Source organism: Centruroides vittatus, unplaced genomic scaffold, assembly GCF_030686945.1.
Source record: "Centruroides vittatus isolate TY-2023 unplaced genomic scaffold, ASM3068694v2 contig_880, whole genome shotgun sequence".
In the NCBI taxonomy this organism is placed as follows: Eukaryota; Metazoa; Arthropoda; class Arachnida; order Scorpiones; family Buthidae; genus Centruroides; species Centruroides vittatus.
In genome coordinates this window covers 2,602,929-2,623,827 of record NW_027122572.1, presented here as the reverse complement: position 1 = coordinate 2,623,827, position 20,899 = coordinate 2,602,929, and the positions used below count along the sequence as shown (strand labels likewise).

At 23.4% G+C, this 20,899-nt stretch overlaps 3 long non-coding RNA genes across 4 annotated transcripts; 1 reads left to right on the top strand and 2 right to left on the bottom strand.

The window, feature by feature from the left end:
- Nucleotides 1-971: 971 nt before the first annotated feature.
- On the bottom strand, nt 972-16,624 carry LOC136983281 (uncharacterized). Its single transcript, XR_010882010.1, has 4 exons — nt 16,493-16,624; nt 16,283-16,413; nt 2,207-2,315; nt 972-1,109 (listed from the first exon to the last, which is right to left on the bottom strand). It is a non-coding gene; the product is annotated as an uncharacterized lncRNA (long non-coding RNA).
- A 1,539-nt stretch (nt 16,625-18,163) lies between these two features.
- On the top strand, nt 18,164-19,858 carry LOC136983320 (uncharacterized). The gene is made up of 3 exons (XR_010882023.1): nt 18,164-18,269; nt 19,105-19,204; nt 19,294-19,858. It is a non-coding gene; the product is annotated as an uncharacterized lncRNA (long non-coding RNA).
- LOC136983319 (uncharacterized) lies at nt 18,650-19,568 on the bottom strand. 2 transcript variants are annotated; one of them, XR_010882022.1, is made up of 4 exons: nt 19,506-19,568; nt 19,271-19,394; nt 19,082-19,197; nt 18,650-18,734 (listed from the first exon to the last, which is right to left on the bottom strand). It is a non-coding gene; the product is annotated as an uncharacterized lncRNA (long non-coding RNA). The 2 variants fall into 2 exon arrangements; XR_010882021.1 differs by lacking the exon at nt 19,506-19,568 and having other exon boundaries at nt 19,271-19,432.
- Nucleotides 19,859-20,899: the final 1,041 nt, after the last annotated feature.

The following is a 20,899-nucleotide window of genomic DNA, read 5'->3' as shown; positions in this document are numbered from 1 at the left end:
TTGCAAATAGTATTTTATATAAAATTATTTAACTTCAACCATCTTCTCTGCGTAATAAATGTACGACTGTTATACTTTACGACAGTGATAGATCTAGTGATCTACCATAAACACTAGTTTAAGCATTACCGTATTATTCATTATAAACGGTGTAATAACATTGCTCGTATCCGATCTGTTTGCTATTAATGTTATAGTTCTAGCGTTATACCATATACCATACTTTATAATATTTAAAAAATAAATATACATATAATAATAACAATATATTAGGCATGCCGAATAATAGAAGATGAGAGGTTATTAATTTTTTATGTTGAAAATTGTATTTAATAATACAATAATCAAACCCATGAGAATATTTTTGTTATACATACATTAATGTTCAAATAATTTTTATATATATATTTATTTTTAATTAAAAATCTATTGATAATAAGCATAATTGAATACTAAGTCTATAGTATCGTGTGCCTATTCTACATGTTTATGACTCTTTAATGAACGAATCAGTGATAAAAATAAATAAATTGTATTATAGTTTTAAATGTGTTTTAAAATTTATAATTTGGATAAAATTTGTAATTATTCCATAAACACATTTCTTTATTAATAATAATATTTAATGATAATAGAAAAACTTAATTAGGAAAAAGTTATTGGTTAAACTTCGATTTTTGCATCAAATTATTCCAGTTAATTTATCTCGAAAGCAGTTTCCTTGGAAGATTAATCGAAAAATAAACGTATATTCGAACAATTATTGTCAAAATAACGTCAAGTTGTTAAGAATCCATTGATCATCCTTTCTAATAAATTCATCATTACTTAGATAATGCTGCTTTTTTTCCTTTTGTATTTTTAGATAATGGAAAAATTACTTTTCTTAGAATATTTTAAGTGTGTCCTTCTTTTTATTTTTTGATTTTTATACATGGAAAAAAACATATAATAAATCTATCATTTATCATTAAAATATTTATATTGCTTTGGAATGATTTCAACACATTAATTTAAGAATAAAATAAGAAGTTTTCTGAATATTGATTTTTAAATATTTTTCCTTCCATATTTTGTTAAATGCCGTTTTTCGGTGCAAGATTTTGAACCTAAAATTAAGAAAATAATAAGCAATTAATTATAAGTTATTATAAAAATTTATAAAATTATATATATATATATACAATAATTATATTTTAAATTAAATTACAAATTATATTATTTTCATTATTTTGCTGAATATATTACATTTTTTAAATATTATAAATTCTTCTTATACATTACTTATTCATGAATTTAAATTATTTTTGTTTGTTAAAATATAATGTTTACAAATTTTAATAATTTAATAGACGACGTGTTTACGAATAATAAATATAAAATATAAAATTTATATAAATATGTTTTGTATTTATTCTCTTTTAAAATACATAAATTGATTCTAAATTAGATAATTTTAATGATATAAATAAAGCATCATTTATATAAATGTCAATTAATTTTATAATATTTTTAAATTTTCATATTTGAGGGGAATAGATTTAAAATGATTCATGTAGGAATCACGTATAAAATATAAGAAAATTATATTGTGACCAATACAATTTAGAAGAAACCTTATAAACAAAATAATATAATTAAACTAATTTAGGGCTTCTTAAGTAACACAAATGTGAGATTATTCGCTAATGATACATTATAAAATTAATGAATACAGCATTATACAAATTGTCTTGCAAAGTATCACGTATAAGCCACATTCTTAGATATTTAATAAAGGTTTTATAGAAAAATTTTAAAAGAAAAAGAAGAAAAAGACGATTTGATGCGTTGAGAAGTGTGGAAATTGAGAGATGTAAAATGTGGACAGAGGAAATGAGGAAAATTATAAGAGATGGATGAGGAACTCCAAAAAACTAATACCATGGAGTAATTTATACGTGTACAAAGCAATATGGCTGAAGAGGACATTACAAATGATTTCTAAAGTAAAATAATAAAAAGAATATTACGAAACAATACAAATGAATATATTATTCTCATACATAACATAATACATACATAAACAGAAAACCACATTATACATATTAATGTAAACAGGAGATAGATCGTAGCCTACGTGAAATAAGTGCGAAGTTCTGTAGATCGTAGAATTCATATAGTAACAAAATGTAATGCCAAAATATGATCAATTAAATATACTCACGTTTAGTCTTTATGGTAACATCAGAGAAAACATTAGGAATTAATAAAGGAAGAAGAGAAAAATCCTCAATTTGGCTTTCTTCATTTTCGTCAGAAACTTCTTTTCCTATCTAAATTAAGAATGATTAATTTATTATTAATTACATCTGCTTCCAAACAAACTAAAAGAACCGTTTCCTTGCCATTTTCATCCTTATTTAATTCTAATTTATAGTTTTAACTGTTATGTATTCCTTGATTAAAGGCAATACTGGATTGTTCACATTGCCTATTACTTTTAATGATTAATTTTAATAGCAAATGTTACATTTCCCTAAAAACAGAAACCCATGTTTATAAAATAAGATCAAAGAATGTTACATCAAATTAGATATAAATAAAAAATGAAGTAGTAAAACTCTGGCATTATGTTTGTTGTTATTCGATATAAAAGTTGTTATTACGCTATAGAACTAATAGTAATGATTAGTTTTCTATTCAGCTCGTTTACTGAGAAATATATACATCATTAAATGCTTCTAATGATCATATATTTTGATGACAATTATCCCGAAACAAATATGAACAGTAGAAAATATCAAAACACAATTGAAAACCTTAGTTACATGCGACATTAATTTTGTAATTAAGCGGATAGAATGGCATAAAAAAATTAGTATAATAATTAATTGCTTTCTTTGATTTGTATTTACATAATGAAAGGAAAATTCGATGATGTGTATAGACAAATAAGCGTAGTGAAGCGTAAATTAATAAAAATTGATTGCTTGAAGCTAGTTTAGATATGAATTTCAAATGTTTCTTTTATTAATCTTTTGCGGATAGTAAACTAATAACATTATACAAAACTCTCGATAATTTACTCCAGTTCAACCTCTTTTCAACTAATGAAACATGACAAAGTTCACTTATCTTTAATCTATTCTATCTTTGTCTCTAATAATGTCATCAATAAGTTTCGTTATGCAAATAAGTACATTTCACTATATGAATCTAATCTTCAAAATACAGATAAATGTCATTGTATTCAGCAATATTCTATACATAACTTTAATTTAAGAAACGAATAATTGACTAGACGTTTATATTTTCACCATAAATTATTTATTCTTTACAATTAATTACTGTATCTAATATTCATGAAAACGGGTTCATCTGATTACTTAATTCCTTAAATTCTTGTTAATAGAATAAATAATTAAATATATGATTTAATACTATTTATTTTATCTTATTATTTACTTTTATATATAACTGTTCTCTCCTTAATACTATCTTACTTTGAATTATTAATATTTCTCATATTCTTAAAAATTATAAGGAAAATTGAGAATTTATATCAATACAGTCGAATCTCTATACAACGACATTTTTTTATGTTGTTCTTCAAAGGTTTGACTGTGTTTATTAAAGGACACTCTGCTTTGTGCTACTGTAAATTACTCACTAAGCATAACTTCGTTATATCTATCAATCTTTGATTAAATTTACAAATTATGATATAAATTTATTAAATATACTTAGAATAAATAAATTATATTTTTATATAATAAACCGTTTAATTTAATTAAAATTGAATATAAATTTTTAAGTTAACAAATATCAAGAAATTTATGAAAATTTTTAATAAATTAAAATGTTTATAAATTTAACCTATTTAAACCCATATTTAAAATTAAATTTCTATTAAAAAATTTTATATTTTATTAAGAAGTTTGCAAAAAATTGTGAAAATACTATTAAAAAATGCTAATAATAGCCATAAATTTTAAATATTTAAGTTAATTTTTATATAATGATAATAGAGAAGAAAGATTCTCTCTATTCCTTTTTATAAAATTAAAAATATTTGAATAATATTTAAGCTATAGAATGCATTACAGTAAATCTATAATTTATTGGAAGAACATGAATAAAATAATTATAAAATAATTAATTCAAGAAAAAATGCGTCAAATAAATAAATTAATTAATTTAAAAATAGATTTTATTGAATATTTTTTTAATATTAATAATATTGATCCTGATTATTAATAATTAGGATCAATAATATAATCTTTAATGGGTTTGCTTCTATTAATTATTATGGGTTTATTCACGATTGAGATATTGGATATTAATATATTCAATCTATTATTAGTTGTAGTTCTATCTATGAAAATAATATAGAATAATTTTTCAAATAAAATCTACAATATAATCACGTTTATTTATATCTGCATTTAAAAAATTATTAATTTTATTTATATATATTTATTGTAAAAGATTATAATTATTATATTACGAATTATAATGTATTAAAATTTTAATAATAATAATAATATATATATATATAAAGTAAATAAATAAATTCAAAAATACGGACCACGTTTGTCGATGTCGCCATCTGGTAGTAAAAGTTAGTAACAAAAATTAATTTAATGTCATTTAAATTTCGATGTTTTAGAAATAAAATAATACATTTAATTATATTTAAAACGAATTTAAAAAATGTAAAGTTTTTCTAAAAATAATTTAACTGTGGATTAATTTCTATTATAATTAAATATACGCCTATAATAAACGTGATAGATGATTATATATGTATATTATAATAACGTTTAATCAATAACTTAATGCGTCTATAATTTAAAAATAATATTCTTAGAAATTCTAAGAAAATTATTATAATTTATTCTAAAAATGATTCATTTTATCTAGTAACGATTTTATATATATTATATATAAAAAATTGATATTTCGTCTACCCAAAAATCAATTTCGAAATATAATATTTTGTAAAGTAGCAATCTACAAGGACATTTTTTGAGAAAAAGGGAGACTTTTTCTTTATTCTTCTCAATAAAATTCATGTTTTAAATTGAAACTTATATTGCATTTTGTAATTCTTTTCAATCCGGATTAAGATATCGAATTTGAAAATCCATTTAGAAAAATTCCATGTGATGGGATCTTACTTTCTTCAATAATTCTCTTTATAATTGTACGATATAAATATACATAAAGTACATAATTATTTGCTATTTTTATATTAAGTATTTATCGGGAATATCTTCATAGATACACGATAATTAATATTCTATTTATAAACGAAATATACTGTCACTATAAATTAGTAAATTATCCTTATTTATGACTCATATTTCGTTTATTCTTTAGCATCATCACTCTTAAATAATACCTCTTTATAGTCGATCATATGTTCCATAAATGTAACCTACTATCTGCTTTATTACTTCGTGTGATTTATGTTAAATATCTTTATTATATTGTGACGATGAAATAAATTAAGACAAATATTTATTTTCTATGTAAATATATCGATTATCTTAATATTTATTAAGTAAATTTAACTATTTTTCTTTATGAAATTTTAAAAATTGTTTTAATTTTAATTAATTAATAAATTAGCATAATAAATGTTTAATATTTTATTAATAAATGACATTTTTTTAATCTCATTATAATAATCTGTGCTATTGATTCGATTAACCAATAAAACTTCTCTCTTACTAATGACGTTATTATCGTCATCATATATATTATATTATTAACCAATGAAATTGATCCACGATTATAATTTACATAATTTATGTATTAATATGCTATTTTATTGGTGAATTTTACTTAATTGTTAAACAATTACATTATTCATTTATTTAAAAAATTATAGAATTTCTTCTAAATTTTTCATACAATAAATTATTATAAATATTCAAAATTATTATTTTTTTTTAATTTTTTTATATAAATATTCAAGAAATAATGGTCAAATTTATTTTGATATTTTTAACTATAAATATATATAAAGTAAATGTTAAAATCGATTGTTGCTATGTATTTATTTTTAAATTTTCAAAACAACAATTTTATCTTCGATTTTCGTGACGTATTTTATTGTTTAAAGACTAAAATATGACAATGGGGATATTGTCGTAATTCTAGACATTTACAACGCTTAATGCTCTATCAATTTTTGAAGTTTTAAATTTAAAAATAAAAAAATTATATCAATAAATTTAATATATAATAATCTATTTTTAAAAAAGATTAAATTAATTTAAAGAAATTTCTAAATTAACCTTTTAAGTACCAGATTTTAAATTGTTAAATAAATAATGAAGATGCTCTTTTATTATTATTATTATTAAAATAAATACAATAAAATCTTTGTAAACCGGAATCGCACGTTAACGAATACTTTTCCGTTTAGACAGGTTCCGTCTTTTACTGTATTTTAAATTTTAAAATATGATCTTATTTTTTATGCTTAAATCTATATAACTTCTTTACATTTATGATTTTATTCACCTTTATCCTTCAATATATCGATATTTTTCCATGTTATTGCTTACAGTGAATACAAATTTCTGTATAATAAACACTTCAAAAATATATATATATATTTTTTTCTTTTAGTAAATTTTAATAACTTGTAGGGAATATTCTAAACTTTTAAAACTTGCTTTTATTATAATAAAAACTTTTAAAATTAATTTATAATTTACATATATATTATTGTTTTGCGCTTATTATATTATCGTATCAATATTATGAGCTATGTTAGTCGTTGAACATTAAACTTTTGTTGTTTGTAAATCTGAGATTTCATTTGTGTACATGATTACCAACGTGTAATCTGCTAAAGTAGGTAATCTCATTATTTATATCATCAACTCCTACAGGTTAAATAATCAAGTTTTGTACTGAACTTCATCCAATATGTGATTAAACTATCGTTTATTATTACTTGTTTATTAAATTTTGTTATTTAAATAATTTAGTTAATTGCCTATTAAAGCTTTCTAATTAAATAAAAATTGTTATTAAAATGTTTTGGTAATATATAAAATTTATGATTATCCGTAAACTTTTTTCAGTCGGTGTTTTGAAGATCATTCTTTAATGCTTAGTATTATTCTGGGATATTTTAACTGACTTTTTTTTGACCTTTTATTTTGTATCTGACAGTATCCTTAATTAAATTTGTTTGTTAGCATTTAGCATTATCTTGAAACATTTCTTCAAGAATTGAATTGATAGTACAAGACAACGCACAGGCGATCTTTCAACGGCATCTTCCTTGAACTTTCGATGGAATCCGGGTAGACTTTCTACGGGACTTCCGTGGACTTTCTATGGTAAAGTTGCCTCTATTTAGATGTTAGGCACACGAAGAAACTTCGAAAACACGCGTCCAGTCCGGTTGGGCGAGAACCCACGATCAGTGTTTAGTGGTCTTATCCATTCCGCCACTTCTGGACCACATTTCTTCAAGATTATTCATTTAATATCTAACATTATCTTGAACAAATATAAACAGAAATATAAGCTTTTAGAAGCTTATAGTGTTATCTAAGACCATTCTTTAATAATTTTAACTTAATTTCTCGAATATCTAACATCTAAAGCAATTTTGTATTATTCTTCAGATGATCTTTTGAGATGTATAAATGAAAAAGTATATTAAAATTTTACGAGATAAATATAACGGTTTCAGAAGTAATTCATTCAAAATTAAAAACAAAGAAAAATATTCTGAAAGGTAGCTAACTCGAATTTATTTCTTTTTTTCCAGCAGGGAAATCCCACAGGATTTTATGTTAAATCGTTCGTAAATCTTCATTCTTTTCGGATCCCATACATTTTATCACGAATAACTATTATATTCTTCTTCATCTTTAAATACATTATATTAAATTACATTTCGATATTAACTAGAAAAATAAAAGAATTCCTTTAAAATTCCATAATCAATACGGCTTAAATGGAAGTCATTGAAATAAATGGACCTGTTTTTCTTATTTATTTTCACATTATTACGTTATTAACAATCTTTAAAACGTTGCAAGATGATTATAATATTTTATAAATCAAATATTTAAATAAGTAAATAAAGTATATTTTTATCTTGAGATAAAGCAAAGTGTCTCATTAATTCAAAACGAAAATCATTGAATGTTCCGATTTTCCATTTATTTAAATTAATTTAATCAAATAAAGATATTATTCATTTTTATGTAGTTTATTTATTTAATTTTACTGTAATTTTTTTTAAATTTCTAACTGAAAATGCATCATCAAAGCCACGAGATAAATATAAACAGTATTTCTTTTTAGGCTGTATTTAAAAGTATTTTTATGTTAATTTATTGATATTCAATAAAATACAGTTAATTTTTTATTAATACTTAGAGGCTATTTGCATTAATTTATTAATAAAATCATTAAAATTTTAATTTTTCTTGTAAATTTGTATTAAAGTCAATAGCATGAGAGTGTGAAAAAGTCTATTTTTTAAATTTAATTTTTTCATTTTATCAAACTAATCTTTGAAATAAAAAAAAATGTTCGTAGCAATCATTTACAAGAGACAGAGACCCTTAACACGGATAATATAGTCTAAGGTATAAACAACAGTATTAAAATTGTATTAATATTCAATATTGTTTATACAACGCATCATCTAGTCTTATAAAAATTAAAAATTTAAATTTTAAATTTATATAAATTGGTAAAAATTTTACATATTAAAGATCGACGTGCTGCAAAGCATGAAAATTATTCTTATCTCTCATCTAAGTTTACAAAGACTGAAAAGTTGGATGTGTTCATTAATATAAATACTGGTAGTTGATTCTGTAAACAAATTTTAAACGATGTCAGTTCATTCACAAATTACATAAATTATTTTATCGGGATTTAAATCTCAAAGGATAATAAATATTTGCCGAAATTTTTATTTTTATAATGTTTAAGATAAATTCTTTCCATTTTAATTAATGCAATTTGTTATTCTGATTGAATAATTTATTTTGAATATTAAATTGTCTTGATAAAAAAAAATAAATAAATATAAATTTATATTTTTTTTTTATTTTAAATAAATTTTTCGATAGAAGAGCAATTCTTGATTAATTTAGAGACTAGTTCTTAAATAAATAAATATCTTAATTTTAAAATTAGATTATTTGTATATTAGTATACAGCTTCCTCTTTAAAGTATACGTGTATTTTTTATTTTATTTATAAAATATTTTCATTAAATTTATCTTTAATTCTTCGCGATTTGTTATTAATATAAGTTTTTCAATAAAATTTATTTTTTTAATAACGTTTTGCAAGTTATCACTTATATTAAACTTTGTTATTCATTTTTTATGTTAGAATGTTTGCCTTATTAAAAACTTTTTTTGTAACACTTCTCTAAATTTTTATAACTATTTAAGAAAATTTTATCTGAAAAAATCCATTTTTTATTAATCTCAAGAAAAAGAATTTATAAACAAAGGCAGACATTTTTATTTTCTTAAATTTTTTCCCTATTTTATCGTCTCTCAGGAAATTCGACGTGATATAGAGATCTTGATAAATATTTGATTATCTAATGTTATAAACCCATTTTATTACTTCGAAAATAGCACCTACATACAGAAATTCTATATATCTATATATAAAAATAAGCTTGTAATTGCGGCATGTATCTTCAATTTCTAGAAAATTTCGGCATCGATGACTCTTTAGGGATAATATTTATCGAATACAAAAAGTAAAATTAATAAACTATAAAAATTAATATAAACTACCTCATAATTTCTTAGTATATAAAGCTTTTATATAAATAATATAAAATAAATATAGATAAATTTCGAGTGTTTTTTCCCTTCTTCCGAAATTATCGATTTTAATAAACAGTATATTGGACATGGAAAATATTATTATTTACTAGCAGATAAGCCCAGTGTTGCTCGGGCAGAAAGTAACGATAGCGAAGATTAAGATTTTTACATTATAACCAATCTTACCCGTTTTCAAAGAATGCAAGAATTAGGTCCCCTCACTTCCAGTTAGAGAATTAGAGAATTTTTAGATGAGTCTAAAAATATGTTCGATTTCCCGCAAAAACATAAAAATACCTCATCTACGCCTGTAAATCTTGCACATCGCTTTCTCTTAACACTTCCATTGTTAAGGAATACACTTCTTTCATCCCCACCTGGTACCCTACTAAAACGCAGTTAAAAACAAAAAAGTGCATCTAAAATAGTACAGTAGAAACCGAGTTCTTTAGGATAAGCCTTAATCCTTTCCCTCTCCCCCGAGGGAAATTTCGAAAAATCCCTGTACGTTCTCATAACGTACCCTAACTGTGTACCAAATTTCAACTTTCAACTCCTAACCGTTTGGGCTCTGCGCTTATTATTATCGTCAACCCATCTCGATTATATTATAAGATCATTAAAAAATTTTTATTATTATACATTATAGCTTGCTTGCTTGATATAATGTGTGTTATTGTCTAATATTTTTACAAAAATATATCTTTATAATCATATGATATATAACCGAAAATCATATCATCTTTTGAAGAATATAAAGAACTAATAAAGAGCAACAATTCTTCCTGAAGTAATATTTGGTCACGAATGTGGCTGCGCCATCAATTTGGAAACGTTAAAAATGATACACATTCGTTCTGTTGATTGGTTTGATTCGGGGAAAAAAATAGCGATGGGGATGCTTACGGAAGTGAGGATTGATTGAATCTCTCATTGATCAATCATAACGTAATCATTTTCTCCGATAATCTTTAATCTCTAACCGATCAATGGAAAGGGTTTGCTATTTTTTACGTTTTCCAACCCTAACAGGTTCTCGCAACAGAAAAAAAAATCTTTAGAAAATCTTCTTACTCTTTATGAAATGGCTTATGAGATGAGGATAAAGTACTTTATCTCCTCATATGTGTATATAAAATTATATATATATTAATATAAACAATCATAAATATAATATTTTTAGCAGTAATAATTGATCTGTAACGACATAAGTAAGTAGTGGTAAAATAAATTTATTACATTATAACTCATTATTTTAATACTTCTAATTTAATTACGAAAATCGTCCGTGTCTTATTTTCTTTTATTTTTGAAAGGCTAAGCTTTTTTCTGTAACTTGTAAGAGAATAATTACTTATCCGTAAGTTTCAGTTGCCTTTGATTAAGACTGGAAAACATACAAGATAAATTGGTAATGAACAGAATAATCTAAGAAATTAGATTGAAAAGTACTTGCAAATACACGGTTTTAAATACGAAAAATTAGATTAGATTGGATTGATGAAATAAGGCAACGCAACACATGGGTGATCTGCCAAGGGAAACTAGGGACTTTTGCGGTGAAACTAGCCCCTATGTATGTGATAGACACGTGAAGAAAACCCGGAAAATACCAGCGGTCAGCTTATCGGTCAGGTGCGAACCCGCCACCAATTACTAGTGTTCAATGGTGTTATCCACTCGGCCACTGGTGGCCGAGAAAGATAAAATACACGAAATAAAAAAAAAATATATGAAAGATAAAATACACCATAAATTGATAGCAGATAGGAAATTTTGAATAACGACAAATAAACGCAGACAAAATGAGCACCTGTATCTTTTATTATTATCATCATTATTTAATTAACTAATTATACTAATAATAATCTATTTTTCTTTAAGATAATAAATAAAATCTCGTTTGTATATTATGCCACAAATAGCTTAATTTAATAGCCTAAACTATAATTTAATCTATTAAAATGAATTTTTATAACTATCCAGCACAATTCTTTCAAGTAAAAATTTATTTCGGCATTCATCCCTTAACGAAACCCACTACAATCCTATATTGTTAAGCTTTTCAAGTCAAAGGTCTAAGGTCAAATAAGTTATTTTACCTTTCCATTTATGTTTACCTCCTCTATAAAGTCATATAGAAAATTTTTAATATCAAATATGGTACCGTTTTAATCTAGAAATACACATAAGATAGAAAGATGATAAAGTTTAACTTTCACTAGTATCACAAGATATCACATATGATATCCTTCAAACTTAGAGATACCACGTAAAACAGAGTATACATACTTACTTGGATTGATATTATGGATTTTAGAGCAGTCTAATATATATAGTAGCCTACTTATGAAGCAGGTTACTATATACATATGCTATATACAATCTGGGATAATTATATGCAGTAGGATACTAAATATTGAGTAATATTAATATATACGACGAGATTATAAGGCTCATTAAAGCAAAAAAGACTCGCAACTATGTAGAATTAATTTATTGTATTTTGTATGATAAATATAGATTTATAATGTTTATTATAATGCAACATTACCTTCTAACGTCAATTAAGTTTAATATTTAATTTTAAATGTTGTGTAATGTTAATTAATGTAAAAGATAAACTTGACTGTTATATTAGCTTTTTGATGAAAGTGTTAACTTTCAAAATTAACAAAAAATTAGGTAATTTATTAGAATAAATTTTAAAAAGTAAACTCCACAAACAACGGATAAAGACTTTTAAAGTGAGAAAAAGAAATATTCTAAAGAATAAGATATATCGCCTAAAAAACGCATAAATATTTAGTTTAACACGTCTTATCATAAAAAAAACTTAATATTTTTCGTAAAACAAAAAGTTTCATTTAAAAAAAATTCGAAATTTATTATAAAAATGAATTATTTTCTTATTTTTAAAGCGTTTTTTAAGATAATTTTATAAAAATTTCCACTTGGCGAATTAATAACAAAAAATGAAAAATGGTAATTTCAGTATTTTAAAATTCAAAATATTTACGAATTATTTTTTAAAAAATTGTTGTAAAAAAAGATAAAACACTGCGTAAAATAATATTAGATTAATAAAATATTAAAATAATTAACTAAATTAACAATAACGTGGATCAATCTTGGTGATGAAGGATGAGGATAACGAATGATCTGAATGATAAGTTAAATAAGAGAATTTGAGATGAATTAATGTTTTTAGATGTAAGTAAAACAGAAAAAAAGGTTATAAATAAAAGTTTTAACATAAAAATGCAGTAATTTTTTTTAAAATTAAGAAGATAATTTTAACGTAATAAAATAATAATAAATATTAAATTTATTAAATAATATAATTAACTTTAAAAATTTATTAATTCTTCTTAAGATATTAAGAATTTAAATGTTTAAAATTGTAAATATTTCTTCATAAATTTTTTTAAATAAATTATTATTGTATATAAAATTAGTCAAAATGTAAAAGTTATATTTTAAACGTTAAATAATTATTTAAAGTATAAAAAGAAAGTTTAATTTGTTTAATATATCGCCGTAAAATTAATGTTATTTGAAAGCATAATGATCTTAAAACTCTAGAAAAATATTGGCAAATATTTTAATAAATTTAATTATCTGAAAGAAAAGTTTTGAATTGCTATTACCTCCTTATTTCAATTATAAATAATTTATTAATTTTCAATTTATTTAAATTTATTTTAGCAAAATAACAGAAAATGTAATTAAATATATTTATACAATATTTTTTTAAAAAAAATATTTAATTTTAATTATATATGTATCAAAAACATTTCTTATCGTGTATTTTAATTAGAAACATGTTATGGATTGTGATGCCCCGGAACAGTATATCTATAGGCTGCTATATAAAAAGGCTTGTTCGTTTTGTCATAAAGTGTACACTTTTACGTCAATTTAACGTCATTTTTTAATCTTGCTCATGGTAAAACTGAAGAAATGACGTCAAAATTGACATTAAAGTGTATACTTTTTGGACGAAGCGAACAGAATTAGACTGTACTATACATTTGTACACGTTTTAACAGCGCGTGCTATTTTATGAATAAAACGATAAATTTTTTCTTACGTTTTAAATCTGCATAACATTTAAATTTTTAAATTGTTTGCTACCTATTAAGCAACTTTATGGTGTTCTTTCTCACTTAGTTCTCGAGGCATATGTTCCTCTCTATTCCTCCTTGGTTACATCTCTGATTTTAATAATCATATACAATATTTATATATGTTCGTGTATACATAGTGTTACTAATACAGTTTATTCTCACTTTTAATTACAGTAGAGACTCGTTAATCGGAACCCCGGTAATCGGAATCGCCGGTAATCGGAACGATTTTCAGTCGGACTGTGTCGTGCTGAATCGAACGTTTTCGATACTAAATTTACTTCTAAAGTATAATTTTCGTGTTTTTATATTCTTCAATATATTTATTTTGTTTGTACAAAATTCAGAAATAATTTTTAACGATACGATAGCCTCGATATTATTATAAAAATTTTCGTTAGGCTTAAAATCGACGAAAATTCAACACGAAGCGACACGCAACGGAGAAAAATTTCAACACCGGACAGGTTAATATATTTATTCGTATATAATCGGTAATCGGAACAAATCCCTAATATGAACAACCCCAGTCCCCAATTGATTCCGATTAACGACTCTCTACTGTATTAAAATACGTGTTAAAATATTATTGAGAATTATAATCTAATTTTTAATAATTATTTAAATGCGAGCGAAAGCAATATCTCGTCTTGAAATATTCTTCAAATTTTAAGATGGAAATACGTAACTTAAAACAGTTTTTTGTGTCCCTGTACTTTCTTCCTTTATCTATATTTTTCCCTTCTCCCTCCCCCTTCTTTCCTTAACCTTTGCATAGGCTATTGTCTTTCTTCTATTACTATCCTCACATAAAACTGTATCTAAATATATATATTAATTTTAATTGCTACTTTGTTTTATTATCAAGAACTTTTATATATTACAGAAAAATTGACGATTAATTAAAGTATTAAAAATCTGTTAAATTATTATACTAATGTAATAAATTACGTTCTAATTAACTTTATTTATATATAATTTCTATACTTTCTATATAAAAAATAATAGAAAGTGCTTCTCTTCCTGTGCATTATCATTTTATAGATTTTATCTCAAGGATTTATGAATTTTTTAATAAATTTATATACGAATACAATCAAGTCTCTAAACAACGGCCACTGACGGAAACAAAAATGGCCGTTGTTTGAAGGTTTTCCTATAGGCTTTTTCTCGAAAGAAAAATAATAGTCCCTGAAAAAACGGTCGCTGTTTAGAGGTAGCCATTATTAGAGGTTCGATTGTATATATATATAATTTTAAAAGACAGAATATTGTATATAAAATGAAGTTTATACCGGTAATAATAAATTAAATTTTAAATCAATATTTTAAAAATTTTAATTTGTTTTTCGCTTTTACATTTTAATAATAGTAATATATAATATATATATATAATTTTAAATATCAAATTTAATGTTTTGACATACGTCAACTTCTTAATAATTTTGTCATAAAAAAAAACTGAAAGCTAGAAATTCGAATAATTAAATTAAAGAAATTGAATGTATTTGGATTTCTTTTTTAATTTTATAAATTAAAAAAATATAAAAATGAAGTCAAGCTACGAGAATGACATTTTAACATTTACTTTTAAAATAAAATAATTCCGATACATTTTTAATTTTAATAATATTTTAATGCAATAGATTTACTTTAACGATTTTTAATATTATTCTTACGTTTACTAATTATAATTTTTAATTTTTAGATAAGCTTATTTTAAGGATTATTTCCTTGTTGAAGATGGAGAAAAATTCGTTTTCATTTTAATCAAAAATATAAATTTGATAATTTTTTAATGTTTTTCAAAAAATTTAATTATTTTAATGTTTTTTGACTATAATAAATGTAAAATTTATAAAATTAATTTAAATAATTTGAGTTATATAAATGTATATAACCACTTCATTATTGGTTTATTTCGTTCTTTTACAAGGTTGTAACGATTGAGAAATTATGAAATTTATGTATGCTCTTATTAAAATTATATAAATAATCTTCGTATAAGTTGATATAAATAACATATTTCACTATATGTCAATTCTGATGTCGAGAGTGCGAAGAATTTAAAATTTCTTTTTATTTTGAACCATATGTTGCAATATAATTTATCAAAAGAACTTTATCAAAAAATTGATAAAATATATTGAAAAAAATTCTTGAAACTATTTATAGATAACGTTATAAAAAATATTCTCCAAAAAGATATTAAATTTCCTAACTTTTTCACCTGATTTTAGGCCAAAATCATAATATTTTCGCGATGCGTGCCTAACTTTTCTATCTGAAATTAGTACTAAATATTTATAAAGTCATTGAAAAACCTACCAGATAGATCCAATTTTTATCCGTTCTTCTACCCATTCTCGGAATTGTCTTAGTTTTCGTAAAAAATTGACCATCGGTCGAACTTAGTATCAATGAAATAATCCACCACACGAAATAGATATGGCGTAACACTTTAAGTAAGAAATTTTGTAGTAAATATTTTTAAAAAGCAAAATATATATATAAAATGGTATGGTGATAAGAACTTACTTTTCAGATGTAGTTTTCTTATCCGACAAGTGGTTATAACGATCGAATTGATCAGACAGGTGAAGAGTGAGAAGTGTCAAAAATGGATATTCTCACACCTGTACTGGAAAACACGATTGAAATACAAGTATCTTTAAGATGAGGAATTTATGAAAAGATATTTTTCAATCCCTCAACATCATAAAACATCCGACAGAAACGCGTTTCGACCAATCACAACACGTTTTCCTTAACTAACGAGAAAATCCGTCCAGTCGTTCTCCTTCTGCGAATTGACGAAACAGAAAGGTTGATAATTATTTTCGAAAGGCAAGCTATCAGAAGAGAATACGCTTCTGGGACTTGTTCCAATAATTAATTTAAGAGACCTTACTTAGTAGTCCAACTTACAGACGTGATGCCACCTTCTCTTGTCTCTGAGGGCATCTGTCACGTGTACAGATGTGTGAAGAGAATAGAAGACGTAAAGAGTGCAACATAATGATACGTTAGCACTTCCACTTTCAAAAGATTTACCTTTAATAGAAAATGACAGTATTTCTAGAATACATTCAATTTAAAAGATAGCTATTGCTATAATAATGAATGCTTCCTATTGTTAATTTCCTTTTAATGTTATCGATGTCGGAGATTTAAATGTATCATTCTACATCTCGTTTAAATAATTTTAAAAAATATTTTGGAATATTTTATTTTAAATGTTTAACTGTACATATATACTGAATAATGTATGACAAAAATTAGTGTTCGCCGTTCTCTCTAGAGGCAAAAAAATAAAATGTATTCAGTGACATGTCTACTAGAATTAGAAATAACTCCTTAATCAGATTACACGTGTTACAATTGTTCGATTTATGTAACATAAAAGATTATTTATACAATTTTTGGTAATTAAATTTAACGCGTTTACTGTTTTATATATTCATTTTATTTTTTGGATGTATTTCCTTAATAATCTCAGCTATACTCCATAGAATTGAGAAGTAAGCATATCTAATTTATGTAATTTGGTGCAAATTTATATTTAATATTTATTTTAAAATTTAATTTTGCATTTTTACAACGTTTAGATAAACTTTTTATTCATTTATTATCTTGTTTTGTTTTCTGTAAAATGATATTCTGATATTCTCTAGCATCTTCCACATTCAGAAGATGCTGGAGAATGTGTTAAAAGTATATTAAAAAATATATAATTTTTAATGTTTTTTTTGGAAAAATAATATATATATTTTAATAAATTGATTGATACTAATTAAAATAATATATATTTAATAATATTTAATACTTTTTAATAAAAATAACAGCCTTTTCAATTATTAAAGATGCTTTAAATATATAATTGCCAATTTATTTTGATTTTTATGATGAAAATAAGGAAAAAATGTTCATTTTTTAACGAAAGAATCGATTTATTCTGCTTTAGGACATTAAAAATAAAATATTTTTGAAACGTTTGTAAATTTCGTATTGATATTTTATTACTAAAAACGCTAATTTAAAAATTCACTTATATTCACGTATATTATTATATTTATTAATTAATAAAAAAAACTTGGAAATTAATTAAATATTCTTTTAATCATTGTTATCCTCGGAGCATCTGAAAAATTTTATGATGATGCGAAAAATAATAAGTTTTAACAATATGTTCTTGTTATTGTTAATCATCAACACGTCGTTACAACAAATATTTTTAGTTAATAAAAAAAATTAAAGGCTCGTAAAACTCAATCATTTTACTAGGAAAAAATAAAAAGAAAATGTCATAAAACAAGTTTTTTTTTATAATTTCTTAGTTCATTATTTGTCCTTAAAATTTCTTATAGCTTTTACTGATAAATGGTTTTCCTCTCTGCAAAATTTAATCTTGGATAATTTACAAAATAGCGTTTTATTAAAGATATTTTAAAGTAATTTTATCGTGGTAAATTATCCGATGTTTTAAAATTTAAGAATATAATTTTTATATGTTTAAGTTTTAAAATATATTTTTATCCTCCGCTCCTTCTCCGCATCCTTTTTCTCCTCCTCTTCCTCTTTTTTTTTTCTAGATATAATTTCAGTTTGTTTAAGAATTGAAAGTAAATAGTTTCTTATGTTTCAATATTCTTGTTAATATATATAATTAACAAAGAAATGAAAGACATTTTTTAATCATGCAACAATTTTATTGAAATACATCAATACATATATTCAAAAATGCTATGTATCGCTGCAATTATATTACTTGGATTTCCATCTGTAAAAATATAAAAATTTTATACTTAAATTCTAATTCATAACCTTATATATGAATAATACAAAAGAAATTTATGCTAAGGTAGCAACTATAAGAGGGTTGCAATTTATCAATTTTTAAGTTATAGATTGTTTAAGGTATGTCACAACAATTTAAAAATATAATGTTATAAAATTTCTCTTTTACTTTAGTATTACTCAATAAATCATACTTAATTTTTTTCATTTTAAATAATCTTATAATGGATATATACTAGTGCATCTATTATATAATAACAAATGTCAGTTTATATATTAAACAATTTAAATATAATTATAGAATTAAAATTATTAATATAAAAATAATACCTTTTTCTTTTACTTTGTCATAGAATCTGCACATGATGTAAACCATTGACTGCAAGTTTGTAATGCTGCTTCACAAACTGCGTAACGTATTCTAGGGTTAGTTTCATTGTCAAGATCTAGAAAGCAAGTGGAAATATTTTTTTAAATTAAATTTCAAACATGTTTCAATTATTATCGTAAGTCACCAACCAAAAGGGGTTCTCTTTCCGAAGATACTTCCGTTTAGAAGCGGTTTAGCCTCGATGATCTCAGGCAAAACGATGAAGAAAGTGAAGAGCAAGATTGCGCATGCAAATTTGTAATTCATGATTTCCTATGAAGAAAGAGAAAAAAATGATGTCATATTAATACTGTATTGAATAAAATGTGATGAAAGACGAGAATGCATTGACAATAAGAGAGGAGAAGGATACAAACTACTTACTTGTGATCTATCTGCAGCTTTGTGAGGAAGCAAGAAAGAGCATCTTTATATACTACTAGAATATGGTTCATTTAAATCTCTAGTGACTAAACTTAATAATAAATATAACCACTTTTGTCTTGATTTGTGGTAGAAGATATAGACTTTTTATTGGGTTAGTTTAATTGATTGTCGGACTTGCAATTGTTTCTTTCGTAATTTTGTTAGGATCCCTTAGAGGAAACGTCGTCTATTTGCCTATCCAACAGTCTTAATAGAACAGAATATTATTTATTTATTTTCAATTACAGTTGGTCCTCGAAAAATCTTTAATTAATTTTCTAAAACACAGAAGTTCTTTAAGTCAGATTACATTAAAGTAGAACTCAATGAAATTATAAAGTTCTATCTGTTGTCATTATTTTAATTTATATTTTAAGTATTATTATTTTTATATTTATTTATTAATTTAAACTTATCACGAAACAAAAGTGACGAATTTTTAATGACGATAATATATAAATTAACTTTAGGCCATTAAATTGTTTCTGACGTCTTTCGTGACGCTTGGACTACTTTCTAATATCTTTTCCATAATTACTCTAACCGAAAACATTTTTTAATATATATATTATTTTTTAATATCGTGCTAGCATTCAACTGTAACAGATTCTTATGAGAATTCTTTTATAAAACTTTAAATATTTTTACTTCACGTAACTAATAATGCGATAAGAGAAGAAAAGATAAAGGGCTCGGTCGTCTCCTTTATCCAAAAACAACATTTTCGTTCAGATTGAATGCTTTAGTTAATTTTAAATTATTCATTAAACGCTGAATTATATTAATTCCACGCTTTCACATTCATTAATTGTTTTTTTACATGCCAAAAAAATGTTAAAATTCCTATTCAACATCCGTTCATAACATTAAAGAATATGCATAACGATCTACAACTCATGAATTTTATTTATTAATGTTTTTTTTTTACTATCAGAAGCTGAAGAATTAATTGATTTTCTAATTGTATCTTTCTCCTAAAGGAAGATATTTAATATTTATAAAGTATTCCATTGTTAAAAGATCAATCCAGTTTGAGTTCATTACGAAATCATCAATCAACTTTAGAAACGTCTTTTAATTATTTATAAATAATAAAAAATATAAAAAAGTGTGTGTATGTATTTATATATTTTCATAAATATTAAAGCAAATAATTATATTTTGTATAGTATTTTTAATTATATTTTATTATTAGATCGACTTCCGTGTTTATGTATCATTAAGAAAATTATTAGAAAATCGAATTATTTAATTTATCAGGCGCGAAGTGTAATAATCTTACGATCATTTTAGGTGTTATCATTGATTTGAATCCATTCGCTCTTATACAATTAAGACATAATTAACTTAAC